General features: G+C 46.1%; 1 pseudogene; it reads left to right on the top strand.

Moving 5' to 3' along the window:
• Nucleotides 1-211: 211 nt before the first annotated feature.
• LOC116042020 overlaps nt 212-9,736 on the top strand; it is a 12,475-nt pseudogene continuing 2,950 nt past the window's right edge.

Here is a 9,736-nt window from a genome sequence, read left to right as displayed (position 1 = left end):
CTGTTTGTGTTGTTGGACTAACAGCTGTTTGTGTTGTTGGACTAACAGCTGTTTGTGTTGTTGGACTAACAGCTGTTTGTGTTGTTAGACTAACAGCTGTTTGTGTTGTTGGACTAACAGCTGTTTGTGTTGTTGGACCAACAGCTGTTTGTGTTGTTAAACTAACAGCTGTTTGTGTTGTTGGACTAACAGCTGTTTGTGTTGTTGTTTGTTTGTGTTGCAGGATATCGGCAGCAACATCTACACGCTGAAAGATGTGGTGGACGAGATCCGGGACAAACCCACCCGGAGGAGTCTGGCCTTCCTGCCGTACACGCTCAACTTTAAAGAGCCGCATCCCGAACACATCAGACTGGGTATAAACTAAAGCTACATTTACACCACCACACAAAAATATATTGCAAATACACAAACAAGTAATTCAAAAGATCTGTATTTACATAACACTAATTTACAAATGAATGAGAAGCGTTTGTGATCATCTCAAATCCATGCAGACGTGTGTCGGGACCTCCCGAGATAGTTGCTGAACCCAAAGTTAGGCGTTCCCGTAGACACGTAACCTCTCAACATGTGTCTGAGTCTCTGCTTGTTTGTCGTCTCAGTGACCGAGTTCTCCAAGAAGACCGGAGACTACCCGAGTCTGTCAGCGACCGACATCAAGGTGCTGGCTCTGACCTACCAGCTGGAGCTGGAGCACGTCGGCTCCCAGCACCTGAAGAAAGAGCCGGAGATCAAGGTACCGCAGGGAGAAACATCAGGCATTTATACACACGCACGCACACGCACGCACACACACACATACACACGCACACACACACGCACGCACGCGCGCACACACACGCACACACACGCACGCACGCACACACACACAGACACATACACACACACAGACACACAAACATACACGCACAGACACACACAGCCACATAGACACGCACACACAAACATACACGCACACACACACACAAGCACACACACACGCACAGACACAAACACACACACACACACACACACACACAAGCACGCATACACAGACACACAAACACACACGCACAGACACACACAGCCACATAGACACACAGACACACACACAGACACACACACACACACACACACACACACACAGAGACACAAACACACACGCACAGACACACACAGCCACATAGACACGCACACACAGACACACAAACATACACGCACACACAGACACACAAACATACACGCACACACAGACACACAAACATACACGCACACACAGACACACAAACATACACGCACACACACACACGCACATACACACACACACACACAGACACAAACACAAACACACACACACACACACACACACACACACACGTACATTGTTTAGTTTTTTTGTTGTGTATTGTGGTCTAGGTCTTCCAGTGCTTTGTGCTAAGCTACGCTAACCCCAGTCCCCCGTGTTTGATTCCCTTGAGTCCTACTTGGTGTAGTTTCAGTAACGTTGGAATATTTAATGTTTTCAGGTTAATATTCAGACCACACAGCGCCACCCGGAGACTCCCGTTAACGTTGCAGGCTTCCACTTCCCCGCCAAGGTAACAGACACACAATAACTTTCTCACGAGAGTTCTTATAAAACATCTCACTGCAGAGTGAAGTAATGAAGCCTAAAACATGCGTTTCTTCAGAAACCTGCGGACAGTTTGAACGTCACACAGACGGAGGTGACGTCAGACGGCGGGGACGAGTTCAACAGCTTCCAGTTCTGGAGAGAGCCGCTGCCGTCCATCGACAGCGAGCTGCTGGATCTGCTGGTGAGTTAAACGTCACAACAACCAAAGAGTTTCAACACGGTACAATATGATATGGATTCTTAGGACAACGATACCGTATTTGCTGATATCTTAAAGTCTGCTGCGATAAGATTTAGACTTGATTCAGGGGCCTGCGACCGATACGAGACAATATCATTAATGCCAATTTAACACAATCACTTACATTATACTGTTTACATCCTCGACGTTCCACTTATGGGATGCTCCGGTGCCGCCAGAAATTCGTCCGGATGTCCGTCTCCTTCCTCTGTCTTTGTGTTGGTGTTCTAACCTCTGGTGGATTTGTGAGGACTATGGTTAACTGCTCCTCAGATCTCTGCAGGGTAAATCCAGACAGCTAGCTAGACTATCTGTCCAATCTGAGTTTTCTGTTGCACGACTAAAACTACTTTTGAACGTACACATGTTCCACCAAAACAAGTTCCTTCCTCATACCTGCAAACTAGTCGCTTTTCGGCGAAAATTGCCGTTTTGAATGGGAAAATATCATCCACGTGAATCGTGTAACGACCGTTATCTACCGGACCGTGGCTTTCGGTGCCTTATTTAGGTGCCACTTAAATACCTGCGCTTCTCTCTGATGCTCCGCAAACGGACGTTAGAGGGAACTGAAACATCGCCGCACGGGACGCTAGTCAACACTACACTTAGCAGCAGCTAACGTTAGCCTACTGTAAGCTAGTCAACACTACACTTAGCAGCAGCTAACGTTAGCCTACTGTTAGCTAGTCAACACTACACTTAGCAGCAGCTAACGTTAGCCTACTGTAAGCTAGTCAACACTACACTTAGCAGCAGCTAACGTTAGCCTACTGTTAGCTAGTCAACACTACACTTAGCAGCAGCTAACGTTAGCCTACTGTTAGCTAGCAGCTGGAGTAAACACGGTTACAATGCTGACAGCTAAACAGTGTAAAAGTTTGTCTGTATGTCACTGTGTAGTCTGCTGCTGCCGCTGTCTGAAAAACACCACAGCCTCGCCTCGCCAGCCTCGTGGTGCATTCAAAGTTGTTGTAAAATACCCTTTTCCCATCCAGTAGTTGTTTAACAGGAATTTACTGGTGAAATAAGTTATTGTTATTACATTTTGAATAAATCATTTAATTTTGACCCTGTGGCCTTAGCAATTAACTCATTTTTTTTTATTTTTTAGATCAACTTTTTATTGTTTTATATTTTTGAATAGACAAATACAATTGAACAAGGTGCTCCTTATATATTATATATATATATATATATATATATATATATATATATATATATATTGTATATATTAAAATATGTCGGTTCAGGCACCGTTTTAAAAGTATCGTTTTAGCACCGGGAAAATGTTGTTTTCCCTTTATTTTCTTCTCGGGGGGGGTCACCTTTTTCAGCCCTTCTGAGTTATGCTTCCTGAGACTATTCAGCAGAGGCACCGTGGCTCCGTCCGGAGCTTAGCCCCGCCCAAGATGATTGTGATTGGTTTAAAGAAACACCAGAGCATGTTGTTCTCCCATCCAGGAATGCACAGAGCCGCTGCAAAATAGTCGTGCAACAGAAAACTCAGAATTGGACAGTAGGGTTGGGTACCGAAACGCGGTGCCAATAGGGCACCGGTGCCGACGTAAACGGGGAATTACTGGAATTGTTGGTCAAATTATAGAGTGTGGTCTAGACCGACTCTATCTGTAAAGTGTCTTGAGATAACTTGTTATGATTTGATACTATAAAAAAAATTGAATTGAATTGAATAGTAACGAGACCGAATAAGAACGAAAATTTCAGTGCCTCATTCCGGTGTCTGACTTTCCACTTCACTCGACAGCAGGTAACGTTAGCCTAGCTTTAGCTAGCAGCTGGATTAAACAGGTTAAAATGCTGACAGCTAACGTTAAACAGTGTACATTGTGACTGTATTTCCCTGTAGAGGATTCCAGCAGCGGGACGTAACGGTCTGACTGCAGCTGCCGACGTCGGAATAACAACACAGACGGTGCGTTCACTTGAAACTCGCCAGCCTCGTGGTGCATTCAAAGTTATTGTAAAATACCCTTTTCCCATCTGGTGGTTGTTTTTGTCATTCAACAGCAATTTACTGGTGAAATAAGTATAGTTATAAGTTATAGTTATTACATTATTATTAAATCTTTAATTTTGACCATATGACCTTAGCAATAAACAAGCCATTCTTTTTAACTTTATTAAAAAGTACCGGTTCATCGCTTTAGCACCGTTTTCGGAAAAAAACCCAAGCGATACCCAACCCTATTGGACAGATAGTCTAGCTGTCTGGATTTACCCTGCAGAGATCTGAGGAGCAGTTACCATAGTCTCATAGGGCGCCCGGTTAGCTCACCTGGTAGAGCAGGCGCCCATATATAGAGGTTTACTCCTCGACGCAGCGGCCACAAGTTTGACTCCGCCCTGCGGCTCTTTGCTGCATTTCATTCATTAAAATTCCAACACAAAGAAAGCGGAAGGAAACGGAAAAGTCATACATCCGGTGGAATTTCCTGCAGCACCGGAGCAACCCCTGAAGTGTAACGTGAAGGATACAGACAAAACTTTTAGTAACCGGGGTAGCCCTGCATGCATACACCTTAACGGGTTAAGTGTCTGCGCATGCTTCAACCGCCCCTCCCCGCTCTGCTGGAGTGGTTTTGACCCGGAAATAATCCGTCAGCGCTGTGACTCGTAGTCGTGCTATGATACAACTAAACAGCGTTGGTCGACTCAGAGCGGCAAAGAGCCGGCGTCTGTTTTACTCCTCACCGAGACGGCAGCGGACACCGGAAGAGATGTCTTAACAGACTGTCCATCCAGCTGTCAACACTGCGTCCTGCCACAGAAGTAAAACCATACCCCAGTTACCCTGGTTACCCTGGTTACATGGAACTGAAACTTGAAGGACCCTATTTTAACGGTCTAAGCGCACGGCGTGAAGCGCCTGGTGCAGGTGTGTTTAGGGCGTGTCCAAATCCACTTTTGCTAGTTTGATGGCGGAAAAAAGGCTCCGTGTGCCGGGTGCATGGTTCTAAAGGGTTGTACTTAGTGTCTTCATTAATCAGAGGTGAGTTTTGGGCGTAACATGCAATCAACCAATCAGAGATCATCTCCCATTCCCTTTAAAAGCCAGGCGCGTTTGGACCTTGGAGCATTGCTGTTATGATGGAGGATTTGCACCGTAATATTTTAATTTGTAATCTTCTGCATGTGTGTGTGCTGCTGTGTGTGTGTGTGTGTGTGTGTGTGTGTGTGTGTGTGTGTGTGTGTGTGTGCTGCTGTGCGTCCCTGTGTGTGTAACAAGCATAGTGTGCGCTCGCTGTGCACGAGCCTAGCATCATTTTACTAATGCTCTGTTAAAATAACAATGAAATGCTGCGTTATTGACTTTAGACCAGGTTTTTGTTGGTCAATGGTGCGATCACTTCCTGCTGCCTCAAGATAGCAATACTCCCAGAATGCACCTGAACACTAGGGCTTTGACTTTTGCCCAAAAATCATATTCGAAGTTCGTGTATTTATGAATATTAATATTCGAATATATTCAAATATTTATTAATAATATTTTGACCATTAAATGCCTTCAGTAAGGCTTATATTGGTATCAAACTTGGTATATGTTCTGTCCACCAGGGGGCAGTGTATCAGTCAGTAGGCGTGCAATGATGTTGTTAGAAGAAGAACACACTGCCACCACTGGTTTTATTATTAAAAGTCAGACTCTGGATTAAACACAAACAATATGCTTTCAACAGGAAGGTCGGATATTTCACCGTAGCCTACATAAGTGGTCTGATGTTCATACTTTTGCGCTGGTGTGTGCGTCGAGGTGTGTGTGTGTGTGTGTGTGTGTGTGTGTGTGTAGTGTGTGTTAGAGTGAGAGAGTGACGGTGATTACCGGTAGCTTCAGAGCGAGTAGCGACTCTATAGTCTTAGTGAGACAAACAAAGTGTCTCCCCTGTGTTTTCTGATCACGGTGAGACATCTGGACCAGGAGAAGTTAACCCTCTCCTTGATGTTACGTTGTTTATGGTGAAAGAGAACCAGGAAATGAGTCGGGGGGGAAATGCGCTACCAAGCCGCGGCCGAGCGACGTGCGTCGCCGCGACGTGTAGTTACATTTTGAAATGCGTGAAAAAGCCTCGAAATCTGAATTGAAAACAAGGTTTACAAGCAAACACATTTACAAAAAAATAATGCCCATAACAGGTTCGAAATTCGAATATTAAGGGCTGCCTAATATTCGTTCGAATATCAATATTATTTTTAATATTCGAATTATATTCGAATATCGAAGTTCGGAGTCAAAGCCCTACTGAACACACCTCCCTGTAAGACCAGCACGCCCAGAATGCACCTGAACACACCTCCCTGTAAGACCAGCACGCCCAGAATGCACCTGAACACACTCCCTGTAAGACCAGCACGCCAGAATGCACCTGAACACACCTCCCTGTAAGACCAGCACGCCCAGAATGCACCTGAACACACCTCCCTGTAAGACCAGCCATGGGCCACTGATGGCGCAGGTGCGTTTGCTATTTAAACGACGTGGACGCTGGACAGGAAACTGACAACTGCGTCGGTCTTAAAATAGCAAAGACAGTTGCGTCGGGCTTGCGCTGCGCTGCGCCGGGTACGAGATAGGGCCCAAAAGGTTTCAGTTTGTGTGGTGACGTTGGTTCCCACTCCAGGATCCGGTGGAGGTTTTAAATTCGAAGAAGAACAAAACGAAACAGACGGACCGTGACGAGTTCAACAGCTTCCAGTTCTGGAGAGAGCGCTGGCGTCCATCGACGACGGCCTGCTGGACCTGCTGGTGAGTCTCAGCTGGACACAAACACCACGCAGGCTGGGAGGTCATGGGAGTCCACACAGTCACTTACAATAGTTTTATAAAACCCTTGGAGGGAAAACGGTTGTTCTTTGGTGCTGTCAGATGATCCCTCTGTCTGTCTGTCTTTCTGTCTGTCTGTGTGTTATGCGCATATCTCTAGAACCGTTAGTCCGATGGATTTCAAACTTGACAGGTGTCTTGCTACGGGCACGAGAGTAAGTGCAGTGCCAAGTTTGACGTTGTTTGGATTAGAAATGCAAAAGATATCGTTAAATATATATCGGTAAAAGAGAAGCACACATTGGCTTTTGCCGCTCTAGCCGCTGGCCCTCCCCTCTCAGATTATTCCTTCACAGCGCTGGGCAATGTGGGAGAAAATATCAGAGCTGAACCGGGGGGAACACACATCAGTTTATCAGACTCACCCTGGGTCGGGTTAATTAAGTCTACTGACTAACTTATAATACTAATAACATTACCGTCACCAAAATACTCCTGCAAATCAAATCCATACTTCACGTTAAACATCAAGCCATCTAACCCGTGTATGGACATGAAACACCTCTGCTGAAAATGTTAAATTTGTTAAATGATCATACAACACGAGAGTACGTCCTCATCCTACTCTATCTATCTCTCATCTCTCTGCTCATATCTCTACTTCTCTCATCTATCTCTCTCTCTGTATGCATCGCTCTCTTCGTCTCGTCTACTCTCTATCTCTACTCTCGGATATCATTCTATGTCTCTCTCTCTTATCTCTCTCTGTCTATGCTCTCTCTACTCTCCTCTCTCTCTCTCTCTCTCTCTCTCTCTGTTCTCTCTCTATCTCTGCTCTATCTCTCTACTCTCTGTCTCGTCTCTCTCTGTCTCTATCTGTCTCTCTTCTCTCTCTATCGTCTCTTCTCTCATCTCTCTCTCTATCTGTCTCTCTGTCTCTCTCTCTGTCTCTCTCTCTCTCTCTCTATCTCTCTGTCTCTCTATCTCTCTCTCTCTCTCTCTCTCTCTCTCTCTCTGTCTCTCTCTCTGTCTCTCTCTCTGTCTCTCTGTCTCTCTCTCTGTCTGTCTCTCTCTCTCTCTCTCTCTCTCTCTGTCTCTCTCTCTGTCTCTGTCTCTCTCTCTGTCTCTCTCTCTCTCTCTCTCTCTGCATGCATACACACACGGTCACATTTTCATTGTGATATTTTGTGATAACATTCTGAATCTGCCCCGTTCTCTGTCAGGTATATACAGTAGTACAACGTCTTCCTCTGATGTAGACGTAGCCTACACTGTAAGTCAGTAGTAGGGTATACAGTGGAGGTGCATATTGAGTAGTTTGGGGTCCTTCTGTAAGTCATTTGGGGGTACAATTTGGTTTTGATTAATTCTACAAGCAGCAATACCACAGGCCAAGCAATCGCCCGTTCCAAACAGGCACATTTTCAACGGGCTCTGCACTAGTTCCTTCTAAAAACAGGTTTAAATATCTTCAGAGAGATAGACGTACAGACAGACAGATGGAGAGACAGACGAATGGACGGACGGAGAGACAGACAGACGGACGGAGAGACAGACAGGTGACCCAGAAGTGATGTTGTTTGTCTGTCTGTTTTTAGAAAGCGGACACCGCCTCCTCGCCATCAGAGAGCGGGTTGGACACGGCGCCGCAGACAGGCGACCACTCAGACGACGAGGACAAAGAGAACGAGCCTGAAGACGAAGAGGAGGAAGACGGAGGGGGGTGGATCACGCCCAGCAACATCCAGCAGGTGAAGATGGAGTCGGGGGATTGGACGGCCCCGGCTGACGTCACAGTCGGATGTCTGACCACGACTTCGCCATGCAGGTAACGGACGCCGCCGTGCACCTGGAGCTAGGGCTGGTACGGTTCACAAAACCCACGGTTCGGTTCGTATCACGGTTTTAGGGTCACGGTTTTCGGTTCTGGTTATTTTTTCTTTTAATCTTTAACACTCCAGAAATATAATTAGCATATTGAATGCATGTTGCACAGTACATGCACACAGTGGCAGTTCTATCTATTGTTTTAGTTCCGCTGTCGTCATAGGTAACATGAAATCCAAAATGTTCCCACACACCAGACTATATACGGCGCTGGAGCATCCTCCAGCTCCAGGCAGCCTTCCTCATCTCTCCCACCTGACATCTCTACACGTGACGTGACCTGCAGCAGCAGCAGCAGCACGCCACCTGAGGAGCGGTCGGCTCGGCGCCTCTCAAAATCTGACGAAAATCTTTTAAACTGACCTTTCTCGATCAAAAAAACAGACAGATTCAGCAACCGCACGGCCTATTTCTCTCTTAACATGTTTTCAGAAACACATTTCAGTGAACTTCTTTTGTAAAATACGAGATCGTATTCAGAACGAGACGCCATTAGAGTCTGTTTTGAAATTCGGGAGCAGCCAGACCCAATCAGCTGTCATGTGTTGCGTTCGTCACGCTCGTCATTTCCAGTAAGTGTTTTAACATAGGTGTGTAAAGTGGGCACTACGGCAGTAAGTGGTTAGTGACCGTTAACAGTGGACTGACAAACCGTGAGACGCACACACGCTCCGAACAGAGACAGAGAAACGAGCGGTTCGGATGTTTTTTCATGAACGTACCACCTCTACCTGGAGCTGATGTTTTGGCACTTTGGCTTGAAAAGTGACTCGGTTAAAATAGTGCACTGATACATTTATCTGGGATGAACTAACGGATGAAATGACTGATGGTTTCCACGCTGTGATCTGTTGTCTTTGCAGACACGTTCTCATCCAGATGGGACTCCATGTTCTGTCCGTGAACGGGATGCTGATCAAAGAGGCGAGGAACTACATCCTGAGATGTCACGCTGCTTTAAGTGAGTCGAGTCAAAGTCTGGGAAACCAAAACGCAACACCAACACCCCGAAGGAAAGATCAGGTGGTCGTAAAGAGCTAAAGAGCTCCTATCTCGCACCCAGCACAGCGCAAAGCCAGACCCAAGTGTCTTTGCTAGTTTAAGACCGTCCAGCGCCCACGTCGTTTAAATAGCAAATGCACCTGAACACACCTGCGGAGGTGTGTTCAGGTGCATTCTGGGCGTGCTGGTCTTACAGGGAGGTGTG

Source organism: Sander lucioperca, chromosome 3 (genome assembly GCF_008315115.2).
Source record: "Sander lucioperca isolate FBNREF2018 chromosome 3, SLUC_FBN_1.2, whole genome shotgun sequence".
Lineage (NCBI taxonomy): Eukaryota > Metazoa > Chordata > Actinopteri > Perciformes > Percidae > Sander > Sander lucioperca.
This window is presented reverse-complemented; position numbering and strand designations above follow the sequence as displayed.